Genomic DNA, 23,739 nt, shown 5'->3' with positions numbered 1-23,739 from the left:
AAGGTCAGACCATGTAGGGACCAACTGGTCATATGTGGATAGTTGCCTTCTTCCTTAGGTAAGATGAAGAAGGCATTGGAGGGCTGTAGGCAGAGATATGAAATCATTGTCAAAAGTAGCATGTTTAGGTTTCTGTCAAGCAGAAAACAAGTTGCGAGTTCCTGATTTATAGTTTCACCTAAGCATCTGTTTTAACCAGGACTCCTGGGGTTGCAAGGATCAGAGATTCAGCTCAAACTCTCCTATGCAAGGGAGGGAACTTATTAACTCCCATAACTAAAAAGCCCATGAGTAATCTAGGTAGAGCTGGGGATGAATCCATATCATCAATAATTTGTCTCCTTTTCCCCTTCTTTCAGTTCTACTTTCTTCTGTGTTGACTTTATTTGCAGGTAATCTTTTATTAATATAGCAAAAGATCCACTAGCAGCCCTAGATTTCATGCTTCTTAGTATTAGAGATTCTTTCTCTCCTACCATTCACATAATCCCCCAAACAATACTGGTTGGCTCCCTTGGTCATGAGCCTAGTTCTACAATAATCAATGGTGGTTTCTAGAGACAGTTCTTTGACTAATTGGCTTAGATCACATGTCTACTTCTGGGTCAAGGAAGCAGACCCGCAGGTTGGACTATCTAGGTGGGTGAGGAGCATTCACCAAAAGAAAAGAGTTATGTCAGGGCCACAAAGTTGTACAGCTTCAGAACTCTGATTCATGTTAACATCTATATGAACGGGACCCACTGCAGTGTACAATCCCTAAGAGACCATACATGGTGGTCCCTGGTTCTCTAACCAAAGGAAGAGGGCAAAGAAGTTGTGCAGGCAAAAACTGCAGACATCCCCTAGTACATCTAATTACAAAACTAATCATTTATAACTTTAAGAAAGAACTCTTTTTTTAAAAGTCTCTTTATGCAAAGTTGGCTGGACTTTTGGCTTCCTGGAACAAAATATGACTCATAAAATGCAAATCTAGAGCATAAATATACATACCTATATTTTATCTAAAGAATGATACCCCATAGTCCTAATTACAGCACACTCTTGAGCTTAAGGCAAGCAAATACTTTGATAACAGTAGCATAAATGGAGTTATGGTTCACAAATACATGGTTCTTCCTAAGAACTTTGGGCACTAATTTACTTCACAACTGTAGATTGGCCCCTAATATTGACAGGTACTCTATCAGGAATTACAAATATAGTGAAGGAACCAAACAAACCTGGTTCCTGTCCTCATTGATGAGATGGACGGTGGACAATGAACACACAAATAAATATATACTTATATTGTGATAAGTATGAAGAAGAACAAGAACTGGGTTCTATCACAGAAAATTAACAGGAGGTTGGAGGTTAATTTAGATTGGAAATCAGAGATTTATCTGAAGTCGTGCCATTTAGGCAGAATGCTGAGGGATAAATAGGAATTAGCCAGAAGAAGAGTGGGAGGGGAAGGGAGAGTATTCCAGGCAGGAGGAATAGTATGTGCGAAGGCCTTAAAGAGTTTCAGATATCACCAGACATCCCTGCCCAGGCCCAGAGACATTATCCCAGATGCTTACCATTTCTGTTGTTCGTTGCTTTCCATGATATTTCAAATTAGCTAAATCACACACATTCCCCTTGCATCATTACATAGTAGATGGAATATTTAGATTTTCCCCCACTGATTATAATTTATATATATTAATGTATTGGTATACAAAGATGGCAAAGTGACCAAAAGTGATCAAAAATGGAATTGATGAAAGGATAATTATAATTATTTCATGCTGGCAATATGTTTTCAAATGTTTTGCAGTCATTTACCACTTCTGTTTCAATAACTTCATGGTAGGAAAGAAGAGGACAGAAGGACTTAGAAAGAGCTGAGGACATCTCTTAAGGAGAGGAGGTTAGTATTTACAGGTAATCCTCTAAAGTTCTCTTCTGGCATCTGCTAAGTGAGGGACAGAAACCTGGGTGCTAACTACTGGGGAGGAGGAAAAACTCGGATGTCATAGTCGAGGCCTTTGATTAATCAAGGTCCAAAGAGAAAATAGATGTCACACTCAGAAACGGCTTATTTGGGGTGTCTTAAATATGAAAGGACTGTTCTCAAAGGTGTGTGTGTGTGTGTGTGTGTGTGTGTGTGTGTGGTGTGTATGAGCTCTTAATACATAAGTCCACAGCGATGAGGAAAGATGGTTATTGGACCTAAGAGAAGAGACAAAGATAACTATCTATCTACAGAGAGTCATATAGAGTCGCTACTCTGTATCAGAGAGGAGCAATGACCTTCAGTCAAGAGACACAGTCAGCTGTAGGCAACTTTATAGAAAGGGAACGATGAGAGGGTGGCGCCCAGATGGCTCAGTTGGCTAAGTGTCTCACTCTTGGTTTTGGCTCAGGTCATGACCTCAGGGTTGTGAGAGCCAGCCCTGTGTCAAGTGACATGTGCAGTGAGGAGTCTACTCGAAGATTCTCTCTCTCTGCCATTCCCCCACTCACATATGAGCTCTTTTCAAATAAATAATCTTTAAAAAAAAAAAAAAGCAACGGAACAAAGGGATCAAGCAAACTGACCTCCTTCTCCTTCTTCTCTTTGACTTCTAACTGAACCCAACTAAAAGGCAGAAGTCATGAGCATCCACTGATGTGGTCCATACAGGTCAACCTTCCAGGAAGAGAGTTGATGGAGAAGGAAGATCTGACCTGAAGAATCACAAGAGACTTTGCCAGAATTCTGTACAGGATTTCTACCAATCCCCAGGTATTTAGCTAGCTCACACTATGTTGCCTAGATTGATCCAGTTCTTTTTGATCATATTTCATAATTCATAGAGGCCGGATATATACTTAAATATAACTAAGTGTTCATCTGCTGATTCCTAGATGCCCTGACAACTGGACAAGTAGTGTCAATTCCTACTTTTCTAGTTTCAGAGTTATTTACTGCTTTTTTTTTCCTACCCAGTCAATTCCTAAAAATGTACTATCCAATAGACCTCTACAATTGTGTGTACTTGGAATAATTCCCTAATTAAGGATGAGATACTTGAAGAAAGGCACTTTTGTCATACTGCTATCATCCTATCACTCATCTTGGTTTTTCAAAATATTATAGGAGTTTTCAAATATGAAAACAGCGTGGAGAGTAATATAATGTGTACTCATATACCCACTACCACACAGATTAAGAAAATGTTAATATTTTGACATCCGTTTCTGAATTTTTATTTTTATTTTATTTTAAAGATTTTATTTATTTATTTGACAGAGAGACAGCGAGAGAGGGAACACAAGCAGGGGGAGTGGGAGAGGAAGAAGCAGGCTTCCCACATCATGACCTGAGCTAAAGGCAGACGCTTAATGACTGAGCCACCCAGACATCCCTGTTTCTGAATTTTTAAACAAAACATCACAGAGTGTAAGCCTTCTTATTACTCATCATTACCTCCTCTATTTATTCATTCATTAATGCCTTCATTCATTACTTTCATTTTAAAAGATTTATTGAATAACTACTTAGTATGCTATAAAAGCCACGGGATAAAAACAATAAGATTGAGACTTACTTCCTTTTCTCAAGATGTTCCCAATCTTGCAATGATATCCCTGAAACAGTTGATTGCCTATTTTCAGTGAGTGGGTGTGAACATACAAAAGCAGGGAGAAAAACTAAAGAAATGACAGCTTCTGCATTGAAAAATTGGCAATATAAGATCATAGTGGAAACCGAAGAGCAAGATGGATAAAATCCCAATTGCTAACATAGTGACCACTTTGCCTCTTCTTGTTTCTGATAAAGTGGTACAGTAGATGCCCTTTTAGCAAATGAAAAACCTGCTATTAAATAGGTATTTGACATCGGTCAATTTTTATTACAGCTTCTAATACCTAGTTTGTACTGAGCATATAGACAGTATTAAATGCTGGAAAAAAACCCCCAATAGATAATTTCCAGGTCTAAAGTTGTACAACTGTATACATTTTTTAAGTTGTAGCTGAGGATAAGTATACTACATTGACAAGCATAATGTATTCAAATTCCTCTTATTCATAATTGACAGTAAGTTCTCTAAAATCAGATAACTGTAAGGCTTGCCTATTAGATGAGTAGTGGAAACTTTTCGCAAGGGAAACTATTACTTTCAAGCTTGAATTTCTTCACATTCTGCCATTCTGCTGGGTCTGGTTTGTCTGAGCTAAAGGCAGATGCTTAACGACTGAGCCACCTAGACATCCCTGTTTCTGAATTTTTAAACAAAACATCACAGAGTGTAAGTCTTCTTATTACTCATCATTACCTCCTCTATTTATTCATTCATTAATTTTATTTTAAAAGATTTATTGAACAGGGCGCCTGGGTGGCTCAGTGGGTTAAGCCGCTGCCTTTGGCTCAGGTCATGATCTCAGGGTCCTGGGAACGAGTCCTGCATCGGGCTCTCTGCTCAGCAGGGAGCCTGCTTCCCTCTCTCTCTCTCTGCCTGCCTCTCTGTCTACTTGTGATCTCTCTCTGTCAAATAAATAAATAAAATCTTTAAAAAAAAAAGATTTATTGAACAACTACTTAGTCTGCAATCAGGAAGAATGCAAGTCTATGTAGTATCTTGGCGCAATTTAGGAGGTGCCCCCTCTGGGCTCATACACCCCTGGGAGCTTGTGCCTTGTTGGGAAAACATAGGCTCCCTTTCCTCAGAGACAGCCCCAAACCATCCCACACCAGCCCCACTCACCGCCTGGGCCTGGCCCGTTTGTGCACTGCACACACTGTACGACCAGGTGCCTTGCTGCCAGTGCCAAAAAACATGGCTTTCAGCACACTACACCAAACACTTCCCAGTGCCAGGCACTTGGCCAGGCACTGGAAATAAAAAGGGGAATAAGACAGAGTCTACCTTTGGTGTCTGGGAAGAGGGCCATATGAACAGATTACCACAATAAGACCTAGTAAAGTGATCAAAGAGAAACACAAACAGAATCACAAATGAAGGAACCACTCATTTTTCTCGGATGGGGCTGTGGTCAAGGAAAATTCAGAGGAAGAGGCTTCGGAACTGGGGTTCATGGAACGAGTAGAAGTTCGTGAGGTAGGAAAAGGGCACTTGGGCTTTTGATAACAAGGATAAGCTTGGGAGTCTCTTCCTGTAGTCTCAGCCTCAGGAAAGCCTGGGCGGCAGCTCCAACACTTTGATCTAGGTTTAGGGTCCCACCATTTTTGTTGGGTTTGTCTATGTCTCTCTTTGTCTTTGAAGTGATCCAGACAAGCTCAGCAGCGGAGCTCGTATAAACAGCATGAAAAAACAGTGTTCACTTGCCAGCACCGTCCCCCCACATAGCTCTCTTGGGAGTCTGTGGAGGCAGGAGGTGGCTGGTCAAAGGCCAGGGAGTTGGGAACATGGCCAAATGGCCTCCCTTAAGATACAGCACACAAGGACATTCCAGGAAGAGGGAGCAGTATATAATACATAGTATTTTGTTTGCCAGATGGAAATATCCTTAGTGACAAACATTTAATTTGGCTGCAGGTGTCACCTTTGATTATGCAATAGAATTGTGGATCAGCTGGAATGTAAATTTTGAAAGACCTAGGTTGCTTATTTCCCTAGAAAGATCAGTTAGTTTTGCCCAGAAGAGCTGTTCAAAGACCGCGGACTACATTTCTGACTCTAATGAACCTTTCCCTCTGTTGGCATGTTCTACTGGTTGCTAGAAGAATCAGGAGGAGGCGTGTGCAAGCAGAGCTCCACAGAAGCCACCATCACTTGTCAGAAAAACGAGTAGGTGTGTGTCCTTTCCGCAGGGAGCTAGAGAGCGCTTCCCTGGGTCAGTAATGGAGAGTGGTCAGAAGCAGGCATCCGACTGACTGTAGAGGGTGGGAGATCAGTGGCAATGACTTCTCTTTCTGCCCCTACCATAGGTACTCTGACTTTGCTGTGATGTACAGAAATGATGGTGTCCTCTGAACCTGTTTGTGAAGTTCAAGGAGGACTAGAAGCTTCACTGGGCACTGTTCAGCACAATAAGGACAACAACAACAAACCTGCTGACTGTGTTTTTACTGATTAGTTGCAAACTAGCTATTCCAGGCCTCACACTCATAAACTAGGTTCTCCTTTGATGACCCGTATGTTGAAATAAAAGGAGGTGGTGAGTTATGCAGCACCAGCCCTCAGGAACTGCCTGAGGGCCCTCGTTGCAACAATCTGATAACAGCAACAAGCACTAGGCAGTACCTCCCGCCCATGTTTGTGAACACTCCTCTGGAGGCTCCCACTGACTAGGAAATGGAAAACCTTGGCCTATCTTAGTACCCAGGTAGGAGTCATCAATGAGAACACGAGACAAACTCAAGAACACTTTGGTAAACATAAAAGAACATTCCTGCAAAGTAGGCAGGCCCATTAAAACACGGCAGGTAAAAAAATAACAAAATAAAATGAAATAAAAAAGACCAAGGGCAGCCACAGAGAGCTGAAGGGTATGTCAGCTTGTATTTAAGGATCCTGCAAAAGGATCACATGTCAATGAATAGCACTGGGAAAGTATCATGCTCCAAAATGTCTTCAATCACCCTATAAAGACTTCACATTCTTCAGCTCAGGAATGAAGAAGATACCCCATTCTATCTGGCGCATATGCCAAAAATCTAGGAGCCATCATTTACTTTTCTCTCTTTTCTCCACTACTTTCCTCCCATCAGTCTGTCAGCAAGCCGACCTCCAAATTATATACTGATTTGTCCTTTTCTTTTTATGTCCACTACCACCATCCCTCTCCAAGCCACAATAATCTCTTGCCCAGACAACCTCAATATTCCACGGACTAGTTTCTCTATACTCACTTTGGCTCCCCTCCATCTCTGATTTCAGTATGGAAAGGTCTTTCTAAGCATAAACTGATGGAAGAAATCAACAAAGGATGAGTTACATATATTTGATAACAAAGAAAGCTTAAAATTCTGAATGTCAAAAAAAGTATCATCACACATGTCCCTTAGCAGAAGTGAGAGGGTTGGAGCAAAGAGAAATTTCACTTTCCACTATGCATGTTTCTGTATTATTTAATTTAGTTAGTACTTATATGTGTCTTTTATTTTTTAAAGACTTTATTTATTTATTTATTTATTTATTATTTGTCAGAGAGAGAGAGAGCGCACCAGCAGGCAGAGTGGCAGGCAGAGGCAGAGAGAGAAGCTGGCTCCCCGCTGAGCAAGGAGCCCAATGTGGGATTTGATCCCAGGACTCTGGGATCATGACCTGAGCTGAAGGCAGTGGCTTAACCGACTGAGCCACCCAGGCATCCCTATATGTGTCTTTTTAAAAATAAAGAAAATTGCACACACAAAACATGTTATAAACAACTAAAAATAAACAACAAAGTGGAAAAGTATTTGACACAAATATGATAAGACTTAATAGATTTGATAGTCTTAATATATAAAAGCTCATACAAATCAAAAAGAAAAACATTAAGACCATCAGCATTAAAGTGGGTAAGGAAAGGGGCCTCTGGGTGGCTTAGAGCATTGAGCAGCCAATTCTGGGCTTCAGCTCAGGTTATGATCTCATGGGTCGAGGGATTGGGCACTCAGCAGTGAGTCTGCTTGAAGATTCTCTCCCTCTGCCCCTCTCCCCGCTTGTGCATGTATGTGCAAGTGCACACTCACTCTCCCTTGCAAATGAATAAATAAATCTTTTAAAAAATGGGTCAGAAAAAATTATGCTTTGAAATAAACTACTAGGATTTTAACAAAAAAATAAAGGATGTTGACAATAAATCACTGAAAATTAAATATGTTGTAAAGAAAAAAGTCCTATCTCACTAATAATCAACTAAACGAAAAAGTGAGACAACACTTTCTACATTTTAGGGTACCAAGACTTAAAAAAATTTAATAAATCTCACTTTCATCCATATTTTGTGAGAGTACATAATTTCTTTGCTAAGAATTTTGGCAACGTGGGCGCCTGAGTGGCTCAGTGGGTTAAGCCTCTGCCTTCGGCTCAGGTCTTGATCTCAGGGTCCTGGGATAGAGTCCCACAACACGCTCCCTCCTCAGCAGGGAGCCTGCTTCCTCCTCTCTCTCTCTCTGCCTACTTGTGATCTCTCTCTGTCAAATAAATAAATAAAATCTTTTATAAAAAAAAGAATTTTGGCAGTGTCAGATATCTCAAAAGCCCCCCCCCCATTTTAAAGGATATTTTATTTATTTAAGAGAGAGAGAGAGAGTGCAAGAGCATAGGAGGAGGCACAGAGGGGAGGGAGAAGCAGACTCCTGGCTGGGCAGGGAGCCCAAGGCAGGGCTAGATCCCAGGGCCCTGAGATCATGATCTGAACCAAAGGAAGATGCTTAACTGACTGAGCCACCCAGATGCCCCAAAAGTCCACAGCCTTTGACTACTGATTTTATTTCTAGGAATTTATCACAAGGTAATAAAATTATAGATATGGACAAAGATTAAACTATAGTGGTTCATCAAAGAATTATTTATAAAATCAAAAACTGGGGAAAACATAAGGATCAAATAACAAGAGCACAGTCAAATCAATGGCGTTATATCTAACATTAAGGTAAATTATAATAGTGCCATCAAATATGTTTCTGGGGGCACTTGGGTGGTGCAGTGTGTTAAGTGTCTGCCTTTGGGTCAGATTATGATCTCAGAGTCCTGGGACTGAGTCCCCCATCAGGCTCTCTGCTTAGGGAGTCTGCTTCTCTCTCTCACTCTCAAATTAAAAAAAAAAAAAATCTTAAAAAAATGTTTATGAAGGCTCAATGTACTAAAAATATTTACTTTCCATAACTTAGATATAAAATTAACATAATTCTAATAAAAATACATTTAGAATCTTTTCAATAGAAAAATGGATCCTACAAGTCAAATGGAAAAATAAACAAGAATGGTCAGGAAAACACTGGCAAGGGAAAAAAGCAATAAGAAAGGACCAGTTTTACCAGATATACATGAAAACATATTTTATGCAATAGTTGAGAGTACAGTACTAGAATATGAATAGAGAGATAAATGGAACAGTACAGACACAAAATATATACATTAGTTCATTCCATGGAAAAGGAAGCATCTTAAGTCAAAGAGGAAATGGTGGACCCATGGGTAAACGATGTCAAGACAACTAGAAAGATACAAAGAAAACAGCTGGATCCATGTCTTTGCAACATTTATCTGCTCCAAAAAAAAAAAAAAACAAAACCCAAGAAAGACACAGAAATATAAAAATTAAAACTCTAGAAGTACTAGAAGAAAACAAAGATTAAAAAATTTTTAAATGGGAAGGTCTTTATAATGATGATTCAAAATCCAGAATTTAAAAATAAGTATTAAGTCTGACTATATAAAAATATATTCTAAATATATTCTAAAATTTCTACATGGGAAGATTCTACAAGAAAAGTCAAAGACAAACTGGGAAAAAAGTTGTAATCTGTGTCCCAGACAGAGGGTTAATCTCTCTCATGTGTACAGAGGTCCTATAAATCAATATGGAAGGCCTGTAACCCATAGTAAAGTGGGCAAAGCTTATGAAATGACAGTTTAGTTCCTTACAAATTTTAGGATTGTTTGTTCTAACTCTGAAAAATGGTGATGATATTTTGATAGGGATTTCACTGAATGTGTAGATTGCTTTGGGTAGCATAGACATTTTATTTTTATTTTATTTATTTATTTAAAAAAAGATTTTATTTATTTATTTGACAGAGAGAGAGAGAGAGAGAGAGAGAGATCACAAGTAGGAAGAGAGGCAGGCAGAGAGAGAGGAGAAGCAGGCTCCCTGCTGAGCAGAGAGCCTGATGCGGGGCTCTATCCCAGGACCCTGAGACCATGACCCAAGCTAAAGGCAGAGGCTTAACCCACTGAGCCACCCAGGCACCCCTAGCATAGACATTTTAACAGTATTTGTTCTTCCACTCCATGAGCATGAATGTTTTTCCATTTCTTTCTGTCTTCTTCGATTTCTTTCATAGGTGTTCTATAGTTTTCAGAGTACAAACAAAGAGTACCTCTTTGGTTAGGTTTATTCCTGGGTATCTTAATAGCCAAAGTACTGTTGAAAAAGAAAACCAAAGATGGAGGCACCACAATTCTGGACTTCAAGCTCTATTACAAAGCTATAATCATCAAGACAGTACGGTACTGGCACAAACACACAGATCAATGAAATGGAATAGAGAACCCAGAAATGGACCTTAAACTCTATAGTCAACTGATCTTTGACAAAGCAGGAAAGAATATCCAATGAAAAAAAGATAGTCTAAGAAATGGTGTTGGGAAAATTGGACAGCAACATGCAGATGAAACTGGATCACTTTCTTACACCACACACAAAAATAAATTCAAAATGGATGAAAGACCTAAATTTGAGACAGAAATCTATCAAAACCCTGGAGGAGAACACAGGCAGCAACCTCTTTGACCTCAGCTGCAGCAACTTCTTGCTCTACACGTCTCCAAAGGTAAGGGAAACAAAAACAAAATGAACTGCTGGGACTTCATCAAGATAAAAAGCTTTTGCACAGCAAAGGAAACTGTCAACAGAACTTAAAGGCAACCTATGGAATGGGAGAATATATTTGCAAATGACTTATCAGATAAATGGCTAATACCCAAAATCTATAAAGAACTTAAGAAACTCAACAGCCAAAACCCAAAAAATCCAGTCATGAAATGGGCAGAGGACATGTACAGACATTTCTCCAAAGAAGACATCCACATGGCCAACAGACTCATAAAAAAATGCTCAATATCACTGAGCATCAGGGAAATACACAAATCAAAACCACAAAAAGATACCACCTCACATCAGTCAGAATGGCTAAAATTAACAATTCAGAAAACAGCAGATGTTGGTGTGGATGTAGAGAAAGGGGAACCCTGTTACACTGTTGATGGGAATGCAAACTGGAGCAGGTACTCTGGAAAACAGTACGGAGGGTCCTTAAAATGTTAAAAATGGAGCCACCTGATAATCCAACAACTGCATTACTGGGTATTTAACCAAAGGATACAAATATAGTGATTTGAAGGGGTACATGCACCCTAATGTTTATAGCAGCAGTGTCCACAATAGCCAAAATATGGAAAGAGCCCACATGTCCATCGACAGATGAATGGGTAAAGATGTGGTATATATACACCATGGAATATTACTCGGCCATCAAAAAAATGAAATCTTGTCATTGCAATGATGTGGATGGAACTAGAGGGTATTATGCTAAGTGAAATAAGTCAGAAAAAAACAGATGATCATAGGGGAAGAGAAGGAAAAATAAAATAAGATGAACACAGAGAGGGAGGCAAACCACAAGAGACTGTTAACTGTAGGAAACAAACTGAAGATTTCTGGAGGGGGGGGGGTGGGGTAAGTGGGTGATGGGCATTAAGGAGAGCTCTTGGTGTAAGAGCACTGGTGTTACATGGAACTGATGAATCACTAAATTCTATCCCAAAACTAAAAAAAAAAAAAAAAAAAAAAAAGAAAGAAAGAAAAGAAAAAAGAATGTGGAAGAATTCTCTATTGGATGTCCTTTTCAAGACTCTTTAAGATTTCATGCCACTTTAAAGAAAGTTGAAATTTGAAATTTTGGATAACACATTATAGGTGCAATTTATGCAAAAAAGAGATAGTAAGGATCCCCAGTGAGGGCACCAGGCTCAAAGAAAAGGCTTTGGCCTTATGTCAAAATATTGGCAAATAGGGGTGCTTGGCTGGCTCATTTGGTAGAGTGTGGGACTCTTGATCTTGGGGTTGAGTTTGAGCCCCATGTTGGTCATAGAGTTTACTTAAAAGAAAAAAATATGCATTTTTAAAATATTGACAAACAAATGACACATGTTTTAAGTTAAATTATTTAAAGTATAAAAAAGACAATTTATAGGAAAGGATATAAGAATAAAAAATATTCTCACTATGAATATCATTCAAAAGTATGAAAAGATTCTCATTTTCACTTTTCAAGAGGGAGAGAGGGAGTGAGGAGAGGGGCAGAGGGAGATGAAGAATTTTAAAAAAGGATTTATTTATTTATTTGAGAGAGAGAGAGAAGGAGAGTAAGTAGGCTGAGAGGGAGAGAAAATCCTCAAGCAGATTCCCTGCTGTGTGTGGAGGCCAGTGCAGGGCCGGGGGGTAGGGTATGGTGGGTTTCAGGGCGGGGTGGGATTCTGAGGACCCTAAGGTCATGACCTGAACCAAAATCAAGAATCAGATGCTAAAATGACTGAACCACCCAGATGCCCTTCATCTTCACTCTAAAGAGAAATGCAAATTAAAACTAAACTGAAATACTTTTTTACTTATCCAATTAGCAAAAATGTCCAAACTTTTGGCAAGGCTGTGGAGAAATGGGTTCTCTCACAGCTAGTAGGAGTACAAAATGCCATAAATCCCTTGAAGAGAACTTAGCAGCATCCATTAAAAATGTAATTTCAACCCAGAAATTCTACTTCTGGGAATTTATTTATGCATTTGCATGCAAAAATAATGTACAAAGCTAGTAATTTAAGCACTGGTTGTCACAGGAAGTGAATAGAGAAAAACAAGTGTCTATCACTAGAAGAGTAGTTAAATAAACCAGTATGTACTGATAAAAAAAAATGGTAAGGGGGCGCCTGGGTGGCTCAGTGGGTTAAAAGCCTCTGCCTTCGGCTCAAGTCATGATCCCAGGGTCCTGGGATCGAGCTGCATTGGGCTCTCTGCTTGGCAGGGAGTCTGCTTCCTCCTCTCTCACTGCCTGCCCCTTTGCCTACTTGTGATCTCTATCTGTCAGATAAATAAAATCTAAACCAAAAAAAAAAAAAGGTGAAACTCACTATGAACTTCTATGGAAGTGTCCATGACAGAAATGATGATAATGTGAACAATATACTTTTATGTAAAAATGTGGGGGAGAGAATGAAATCTATATTCATATTTGCATATTATGCATAAATAAAGGAAAGGATACTGTATTAGTTATTTATGGCACTAAAACAAATTACTCCAAACCTTAATGGATTAAAACAACCAGTATTTAATACCTCATAGGACTTTTGAGGGCTAGGGATCAGGAAGTGGCTTTGCTGGGTGGCCCTGGGTGGCTCTGGGACAGGGTCTCTCGTGAAGCTGCCCGGAAGTTGTCACCCAGGGCTGCAGTCATCTGAAGGGGCTGGAATGTCCGCTACTAAGCTCACTCCTAACTGCTGGCAGGAGGTGTCAGAGGCCATATGGGCCTCTCCACAGGGCTGCTCCCATGCATGGCAGCTGGCTTCCCACAGAGCAAGTGACGGGTGGGGTGGAGGCGGATATCCCAAGATGGCAGGGGCAGACCTTTCACCACCTCATCTCAGAAGAGGAATATCGGTCTATTTGTTAGAAGCAAATACACTTCATGCTCATGGGGAAGGAAATTAATCCTGATCTCTCCAAGAAAGGAGTTATTTTAGAATTTGTGGACATGGTTTTTAAACTACCATGGATACATACTAATGATAGTGGTTACCTAGGAGTAATGGGAGAGTGAGGAGATGGGCTGATATGGAATAGGTCAGAGAAAAACTTTCACTGGTATCTTTAATTGTGGTAGAGTATATATAACAAAATTTATCATCATAACCATTTTTAAGGGTAGAGTTGTGCATTATTAAGTCCATTCCTATTGTCATGCAACTATCACCACCATCTGACTCCAGAACTCTTGTCAAAACTCAAACCCTGTACCCATCGGATAATAACTGCCCCCTCCCTCCCCTACAGCCCTGGCAACCACCATTCCTTCTAGCTCTGTGAATTTGACTGCTCTGGGTACCATATATAGGAGGAATCATATAGTGTGTGTCCTTTTGTGACTGACTTATTTCACCTAGCATGATGTCCTCAAGGTTCATTCACATAATAGCATGTGTCAGAATTTCTTTCCTTTTTAAGGCTGAATAATATTCCACTGTATGGACAGACACTATTTTTACCCATTCATCAATCAGTGAACATGTGGTTTGCTTCTACCCCTTGGCTATCATGAATGATACTGCTATGAACATCTGTGTACAAATATCTGAGTCCTCACTTGTTTATTTTTATATTAAAATTTTTTAAACCATGGAATTGAATTAATAATCAGTTGCTACATAACAACGACTTTTTATTTCTCCTGGTTCTGTGGGTTCTTCTGCTTGTTTACCTGGCCTCGGTCATGTGGTAGCGTTCAGCCGGGAGATGTGGTGGGCTCGAAGGTCCAAGATGGCTTTGTTCATATGGCTGTCAGTTGGTCTCGGCTCTTGCTTTCCTCCCCATGACTTCGAAGCCTCTGGTAGGTTAGACCAACTTCCTTACATGGAGGACACAGAGAATTGTTCAAGACAGGGAAAGCGGAAGCTGCAAGGTTTCTGAGGCAAATGCTGGGGAACTTGCACAATGTTAACTTTTGTTATCTTCTCTTGGTCAAAGCAAATGTCAAAGACAGCTCAGATTTCAGATAGAGAAAGACAAAAGCCACATGATTTCACTTATATGTGAAATCTAAAGAACAAAACAAACAAACAATAACAACAACAACAAAAAAGACTTTTTTGAGAGCCACCAGAACAGAGACTTTTTTTTTTCAAGATTTTATTTATTTGTCGGAGAGAAAGCATAAGCAGGGGGAATGGCAGGTAGAGGCAGAGAGAGAAGCAGGCTTCTCACCGAGCAAGGAAGGAGTTGGATGCGGAACTCAATCCCAGGACCCCGGATCATAACCAAGCCAAAGGCAGACATTTAACTGACTGAGCCACCCAGGAATCCCAACAGACTGTTAAATACTGGGAACAAACAGGTGGTTTACCAGAGGAAAGATGGGTGGAGGGGGATGGATAGAATAGATAAAGGGGATTAAGAGGTACAAACTTCCGGGTGTAAGATAAATGAATCATAGAGATGAAAAGTACAGCATAGGAAATAAAATCAGTGATAAAATATTGTTATAATGTCGTATGGTGACAGAGGGAGACGACACATGGTGATGATTACTGAGTAATGCATAGAATCGTTGAATTATGATGTTGTACAACTGAAACTAATGTAACACTGACAGCTAATTGTGCTTCAAAAAAACAACAACCCCAAAACAAAAAAAACAGCTCAGCTTCAAGGGGTGGGGAACAGACTCTACCTCTTGACAAGAGTAGCTGCAAGAACCCTCTGGCCATATTTAGGGGCACCTGGGTGGTGTTGCTGATTAAGCGTCCCACTCTTGGTTTTGACTCGGGTCATGATTTTGGGGTCCTGGGGTTCAGCCGCAAGTCGGGCTCTGCACTCAGGGTAGAGTTTGCCTGCGATTCTCTCTCTCTCTCTCTCTCTTTCCCCCTCTGCCCCTCTTGCTTGTGCTGTCCCTCTCTTTAAAAAAAAAAAAATTAATCTTAAAAAAAATCTGTGGCCATTATTTAACCTACCACAGGAACGTATTACTTACTCCAAAGCATTAAATAAAAATGTCTAGAAGTAAATTTTAATGGTATGGGAAAATTTATGTTATATTTTAATAAACAGAGCAAAACTATACACAAATTATGATTTATACATGTACCACCATGGCCTTCTGTCTTCCCTGCTGCCTCCCTGACTACTCTGGTCTTTTTTCCCCTGTCTCCACATGAGATAATGGCTCAACCCCAAATGCTTAAGTCCTAAGGAATATGGCTTGTTTCACTAACAGAGGGCTGGGAGGAAGGCAGCTGCAGTGGCTGCAAACGCAGCTACTGCTAATGTCAGCAGGGCCCAGAGCCGGGTCAGCGGTTAAGCCAGATGCTCATGCTAGTCTCCATCAGGGCCACAAAGCGGCCGCTTCGGTGACAGGTGTCCCGTTCAGAACAGACGACCTCCAGAGGGAGAAGAGGTAGGTGTCTTTCTGGTGTATCTCTGCCCCCTCACCTCTTCATTTTGAAAAATCTTAAACATACAGAAAAGCTGAGTAGTAACCAGGACCCCTATACCAGCCGCCTAGATTCAACAATTGGTAACATTTTGCTACATGCCACAATTGCTCAAGCTCTCTTCTTCACTCTTTCTCCTCTATCATTTGAAAGTAAGCTGCAGACATCATGGCACTGCACCCCTGCACGATTCAGCCTATATTTCCTTTTTTATAAAGATTTTATTTTTTTATTTGAGAGAGAGAGACAGTGAGCACAAGTTGGGGGAAGGGGAGGAGGGAGAGGGAGAAGCAGGCTCCCCAATGAACTCCATGCCTGATGCCTGACATCAGGCTTGACCCCGGGGCCCAGAGATCATGACTTGAGCCAAAGTCAGACACTTTACTGACTGAGCCACCCAGCCACCCCAACAGCCTTTTTTTTTGGAGAATAAATATGTCTCCTACAGATCCACAGTAACGGCACACTTAAGAAAAATTAACAGTAATTCCCTAGTATCACTTACTATGCAGTACAAGTTCAAGTTTCCTCAGTAGTCCCTAAAATGTATTTTAAAACTTATCTTTTTTATACCAGAATCCAATCAAGTTTCATACACTGCATTCGGTTTTACGTTTCTTTGGCCCCTTTTCATTTAGAACTTCCCTCAATTTGATTCTCATTGCATTGTGTTGCATTGTGTTTTTCTTTTGAATCATTCTGATATATTTTCGCACGATGTCATTTATTTTGTTCCTCTCGTCTTCGTATTTCTTGTGAACTTCAAAATTAGATTTAGGCACTTAACTAGATTTATGTTAAATCTTTGGCAGTAATATTTCATAAGTGGTTTATTGTACCTTTATTAGTGAGGCAAATTTCTCAGAAGCCCCATAGTAAACTTTTTCATAAGTGCCACTGGACAGAGCAGGGAACGATGCACTGGCCTAGTCACTGGTGATGGAAGTGGAAATACCATGCTTAGTTTCATTCATAAGATGTATCTCTATGGGCTGAGAGCGGTGCCTGACCCCTTGAAGGGAGGAAGGTGGACACATGTACAAAAAGGGTTCTGCCAGGTGGAGGAAGCAGGACGCAGGCTTTTTCTGTCCCCTCCAGTGAACTGGCAAGTTTCGCTGGTGCTACCTTCACCCACGTGATATACACCCAACTTTTCTCCATCTCCACTACTGCACCTGTCCACATCACCAACAATGCTGGCCCAGGCTCCAGCCACAAGCTCCTAACCAGTCTTCCTGTTCCCAGTCTAGTATCCAGACAGACACCAGAGCTGTCTTTTAAAATCTAAGTTGGATTATGCCTGACCCCTGCTTTAATCCCTCCAGGGGCTTCCTTGTACACTAAAATCCTCCCATCTCAACGTAGCCTACAATACATCACATCTCTCGGTTCCTGCTTACCTCTCCACTTTGACTTGGCCTACCCTCCTGCACATGCAGTAAATGCTAGCTACTCAGGCTTTCACTCTTTGAATGCACTGAACACTCTACTGATTCAGGCTTTCACTCTTTGAATGCACTGGACAGTCTACTGATTCAGGCTTTGTGCACACAGAGTTCCCTCTCGTGGAACACTCCCCACACACTTTGCCTGGTAGCAGAAGTGATTGTTATGAGCTCAAACTGTGTTTCCCCAAACTTGTATCTTGAAGCCCTAACCTCCAATACCCCAGAATGTGACTGTTATTTAGAGATAGGGTTTTCAAAGATGTAATTAAGGTAAAATGCGGTCATTAGGGTGGGTCCTAATCCGATGACTGATGACCTTATAAAAGATAATATGAGGACACAGACACAAAGGACGGAGCATGTAAAGACACAGGGAGAAGGGGGCTATTTGCCAGTCAAGGAGAGAAGCCTCTGAAGAAATCAACGCTGCTGACACTTAGATCTTGGACATCAAGCCTCTAGAAGTGAACGAAAATAAATTTCTGTTGTTTAAGCCCCCCAGTCTCTGGTACGTCATTAGGGCAGCCCTTGCAAACTGATCCAGTAGCGAAGCAGGTAGATTCTGGAGCAGCCTTCCTAGACGGAAATCTTGCCTCTGCCAGTTACTAGCAGAGTAACTTGGAGCAATTTACTTAACCTCTTTATACCTTGGTTTCCCTTTCTATAAAATGGAGACGGTAACAACAGTACCAACACAGTGACAAGCACCCAGTTTGCCCCCGACTGAGGGGCTTCCCAGGATGTAGGTCTTTCAGCACTAAAACCTCAACAGTCATCCTAAATTGAGTGTGGTGGTTGTGAGATTGTATTAATACTAGTGGCAACTAGAAGAATGCCCGGCACTTAGTAAGCACTCAATAAGTAACAAGTGTTGTCACTATTATTAATTATATTTTAAATCTCAGCTTAACTGTCACTTTCTCAGAGATATTTTCCTGAATCCATAATCTGAATTAGGACTCCCTGTTAAATTCTTTCAGAGTGTAAATTTCTTTTTTTGTTAGTGGCACCCCAATATCCATTCTCCTCATTTTCAATAACAATAGGACCCCTGGGGCACCTGGGTAGCTCAGTGGGTTAAAGCCTCTGCCTTCTGCTGGAGCCTCAAGCCTTGAGCCTTGCATCTCTGCTCCGTGGGGAGCCAGTTTCCCTTCCTCTCTCTCTGCCTGCCTCTCTGCCTACTTGTGATCTCTGTCAAATAAATACAAATCTTTAAAAAAAAACAAAAAAAAACTCCCCCAAAATAGGACCCCTGATTTCTAACTGGGCACATGGCTGACTAGAATAAAAATTATTTTTCAGCTTCTCCTATAGAAATCTAAATTCTGACCAATGGGATATGGGGACATGTGATATGTGCAAATTCTGGGGTGTTCCCTTAAAACAGAAGCTTTTCGTTTTAGGGTTTTTTGGGTTTTTTTTGAAGATTTATTTATTTATTTGAGAGAGAGAGTGTGCACAGTGGGGAGGGGCAGAGGGAGAGAGAAACTCTAAGCAGACTCCACACTCAGCGTGGAGGCCCACACAGGGCTTGATCTCATGACCCTGAGATCACGACCTGAGCCAAGACCATGAGTCAGAGGCTCAACCAACTGTGTCCCTAGGCATCCCAAGTGGGAGGTTCTTTTTTTTTTTTTTTTTAAAGATTTTATTTATTTATTTGACAGAGAGAGATCACAAGTAGGCAGAGAAGCAGGCAGAGAGAGAGGAGGAAGCAGGTTCCCTGCTGAGCAGAGAGCCCGATGCGGGGCTCGATCCCAGGACCCTGAGATCATGACCTGAGCCGAAGGCAGCGGCTTAACCCACTGACCCACCCAGGCGCCCCCCAAGTGGGAGGTTCTTAACCTAAAGAAGTTGAGGATAGAATTCTCGGAGCCTGTGAACTAGAATGGGAAAAAAATTACATCTGTGTTTTGTGAACTGCTAACTGAAATTTAGCATTTGCTTCAATTATGAATACAGGCAATGAAGCACAAAAATATTGGCAGTAAATGAAATCACAGACATTTTCATATCACATAATCATTCTGCATATATGTAATATACATATATCAGATTTTTAAAGATTTTACTATTTATTTGACAGAGAGAGAGGCAGAGGAGAGGGAACACAAGCAGGGAAGTAGGAGAGAGAGAAGTAGGCTTCCCGAGGAGCAGGGAACACGATGCAGGTCTCTATCACAGGACCCTGGGATCATGACCTGAGCTGAAAGCAGATGCTTTATGACTGAGCTACCCAGGTGCCCCTGTATATATCTAATACATGGTTTATGTTCATCACCACTATGAAATTTGAAATTAGACTCACTGCAAGTTTATTAGTTAATGCTTAAAGAAGCACATACTTTGTCACATGCCATGGCACAAAAATGACTACTCTCTTAGAGAGAAGGGCATCTTGCCCTTTATCCTTTCACTCTTGCTACTGGCTGCCATGTGGAAGTATTAGAGAGCCATATTGGACATACCGGCGAGGGGTACACTCCTCAGATGGTGGAAGATCAGACTGAAAGAGCTTAAGTCTCCGGGATCTCCGTGCAATCTGAGACTGCTACATGACAGAGGGATAAATGTTTATCTTGTTTACAGCACTGTTATGCTGTGTTTTTATTTGAGCAGCTGAATTTATATCCTTATTAACACAATAGCAGTTATCACATTTTATGATTATATATTTATTCATGATGATTTTGGGGTAAATGTCTTTATCCACAGCTAAAGAACAAGCTCTTTGAGGACATGGATCATGTCTATTTGCTCACTCTGGAATCTGGGCACCTGGTACCATGTAGGAACAAAGCAGACCTCCAATAAACGTTTTAAAATAAATGAAATAATAGCACAATGAATATTTATAACCATGTTTGGGTATTCAAGTAATACTGTACAGGCAATATTTTAAAACAAGCAAAAAGCCTATGGATAGAAAAAAGGTTAGAGCTAATACCAAAATGTAAACAGTAATTGTTTGAATTATTGGTTTTAGCATGATTTTTCCCCAACATATATATGGAAACTTTATATACTTTATTATATATATGTGTTCTTTAATGATTATATATATATCATTAAAGGAAATCTGGAAAATACAGGCAAATATATGTATGTTGTGTGTGTGTGTGTGTGTGTGAAAAAAAGATATATATATATAATGATGAAAAACATGTAACAAAATAAAATGGACTAAGAAATGAGGGCCTTGGAGAAGGAGGAGAAAGTGTATGGAATAGTCTTATTCTGGGAGATTTAACCATCTGTGATCTGGTGTAGATCCTCTCAGACTGTTTAGATGCTCAAGGTGTCATGTTAAAACCAAAATGCCAGGCTGACTCTTAACATAAGGAATGAAACTCACTTCTTGACAGAGGGCATGGAAAAAAATAAGAGGGGGAGCAACATTCTGGAACAATAACGCATAACTCTTTAAAATACAGTGATCAACCATAGGACAATCTTTATTGGGCTAAAGCTTGGAAAGAAATGTTATCATATTTCATCCATAATTACACAGATGAACAGTTATAATCACCATATACTCAGAAAGGATATAGTGAGCAAATGCCATGGCTAAAGGCCAAGTTAACAAATTGTGCTCTGTGGTCATTTATTTGTAAATGTTAATTCTGGGGTTAAGCTTCTGCCTTGATTTTAACCTTGACTGAATAAAAGTATATGCATATTTCAAATATATTGGTTTGATATCAAGTAATTAGACTAAGGAAATATTTTATGTGCTCATAATTATAAAAAATTAATTTGAAGATTAGCAAATAATAGATGTTCTTATAAATGTTAGTTGGTAGCAGGGTGTTATCCATAACATAATTTTAAAAGTTCTTAATTTTTCCCTATTGCCATTATTTGGAATTCTGCCTTAAGGTTTATATATCTGTAGGCTCATAGTATACATTACTTAGATTTGTATCAATTTGTGATTACTAGAAATGGTAATTTTTCAATACAGACTGATTGACCTGAAGATAAGGAAGTAAATGAAATATGTCCATCAGAAAGATGCAAAAGTAGGTACTGGAAATAAAATGGAAGAGAAGTTAGCAACACCTAATGGTAGTTCTTAAAGAATAATTTTTAACAAGATTGTATAACCACAACTCTCATACAGATGAGAATGCACACAGGTCAAAAATTTCATTTAAAGGACACCTAGCTGGCTGAGTCAGTAAAGCATTAGACTCTTGATCTTGGGGTTGTGAGTTTGAGCCCCATGTTGGGTGTAGAGAGGACTTAAAATCTTTTTTAAAAAGATGTATTTATTTATTTGAGAGAGGGAGCGAGAGAGCATGAGCAGGAGGGAAGAGGGAGAGAGACAGAGAATCTCAAACAGATGCCATGCTCAGTGTGGAGCCTGACTCAGGGCTCAATCTCACAACCCTGAGATCACCACTTGAGCTGAAACCAAAAGTCAGATGCTTAGCCACCTGTACCATCCAGGAGATCCCAAAATAAACTCTTTAAAAAAAATCTTTTTCATTTAACTCATTACTTAATGTAGAAACCAGGAAGATGTTGTGACCAATTCAAAGAAGTAATCAAAGTACCAGACTAAATAGGCATTTAGGAATACTTGAGTATATCTGCTTAACAGACAAAACTGGCAAAGCTGGTCAATATCCATTATTATTATTAATCTACAGAATCTCTTACACACATAATTTGCATATTTATGGACAAGAATTATTTGTATTATTGTCAATATCCTGCAGCTTATAAGTGTAAGTGTAAAACAGCTCAAAGATAATGAAAGGCACAAAGACCCCATAGACTCAAATAACCTGATCGATATCTAGCTTCCCATTAGGACACCCAGCAATCTTTTCCACCTTTTATTTTTTTAGAGAGAGGGAGAGAGAGCAGGGGGCAAAGGGGTAGAGGGAGAGGGGGAGAGAGAGAATCTGAAGCAGGCTCCACACTCAGCACGGAGCCCATTGCAGGGCTTGACCTCACAACCCTGAGACTATGAACTGAGCTGAAATCAAGAGTTAGACATCTAGCGGACTGAGCCACCCAGGCATCACTTTTTGCTCCTTTTAAACAGTCTTTCTTAATATTTTCCCTACATAGCTGACTTGTGTTAAGTGCTGTTTATGGGCCAGACACAGCCTAGGTGCCTTAAATGCATTAAACTTATTTAATTCTCATAAGAACCTTATGAGGTAGGATTATTACTTCCATTTCATAGGGGAGGAATCTGAGGCACAAGAAAAGGTAAATCTGTCACCCAATGTCACAGAGATAGGAAGTGGAGCCAGGATCTGAGTCCAGGTTTCTCATCAGCTATGAAGCCACAGATGTATGTGAAGGAAAAACAAAACAAAACAAAAAACTGATGGACCTGACCAATTATATTACATTAGATATAGAAGAGGAAAAGGGAAGGATGACTCCAAAGTGCTTCCTCTGGTTGTGAGAGATGGGAATACTGTTCAGATAAAGAGACTAGGAAGGGCAGTAGTTTGATTTGGTTTGCAGCCAGCGGACTTTGAAGTAATGGTAAGACGTCAGGATAGAAAAGTCCTGCTGGGCAAAAGCTCAGAACTGGAGATATTAGATGAGTGATTTTTTTTTTCTTTTATGGATCAGGTTTAAATTGAGGTATTGAAAACACCAGTGCCTGTCTGTCAGAGCTAAAGGACAGAAGTCCAGAGGGAAAAGAGAACATGATGCAGGAGGGACTGAGGTCCTGCGCAGGCTGCAGACAGGCGGTCTCAGAGAGTAAAACTAAAGCAGGGTTACCAGGCTGGAGTTCTGAAGGTCCAGGCAACAGGGTACACTCCTTTGGGTTTAAGGAGATGGAGTCATAAATGCAGACAGCTAGGGTTGAAGCTGAAAAGTAAATAGAGGCCATACCGTGGAGGGGTGTTATCCAATGCACAGTAAAGACTGTCAAGCAAGCAAGGATCCTGATCAGATGGATAATTTAGGAAGAACCTGTCTGGCAACCGCGTGAATAGTCCAGGCAAACCCACAGGCAGGTTTCACTGGGATCCAGACAGAGGCAGGGATGGCTTGGACCAGGGCAGGTTTTGGCAATAGACCCAGCTCTAATATTTGAAAGGCCGCGGGTAAGAGTATCAAAGAAAGCTCACATATCATGTGATAAATACTTAAAAGCTGTAAGTTAAGCTAGTAAACTGTCAAATAACATATTCTCTATCCTCCTACCTCGATAAATACATTTTCAGAAGGACCTGGAAGGAAGGCGGAGAGCCGGGGCGGGGTCCACCGGATTTCGGCGGGGTTTCTCTGGAACCCACAGGGCAGAAGAGCGCGGCGGCGGCCCAAATGCAGAGGACCACAGCGACACCTGGCTCCGCTCCGAGCTGCGTCCACCTTCCTCCCGGCCGCCGCTGAGAGGCGGGCGCGCGGACCTGTGGGGG

At 40.5% G+C, this 23,739-nt stretch overlaps 1 long non-coding RNA gene across 1 annotated transcript in view; it reads right to left on the bottom strand.

Annotated features, from left to right (window-relative positions):
* LOC123953813 overlaps positions 1-23,719 on the bottom strand; it is a 33,570-nt gene extending 9,851 nt beyond the window's left edge. Inside the window, exons 1-2 of the long non-coding RNA XR_006820978.1 lie at positions 23,525-23,719; positions 14,165-14,311 (exon numbers count right to left, since the gene is read on the bottom strand). This is a non-coding gene — a long non-coding RNA (uncharacterized LOC123953813). The remainder of the gene's footprint in view (positions 1-14,164; positions 14,312-23,524) is intronic.
* Positions 23,720-23,739: the final 20 nt, after the last annotated feature.

The sequence above is a fragment of the Meles meles genome, chromosome 1 (assembly GCF_922984935.1).
Source record: "Meles meles chromosome 1, mMelMel3.1 paternal haplotype, whole genome shotgun sequence".
Classification (NCBI taxonomy): domain Eukaryota; kingdom Metazoa; phylum Chordata; class Mammalia; order Carnivora; family Mustelidae; genus Meles; species Meles meles.
This window is presented reverse-complemented; position numbering and strand designations above follow the sequence as displayed.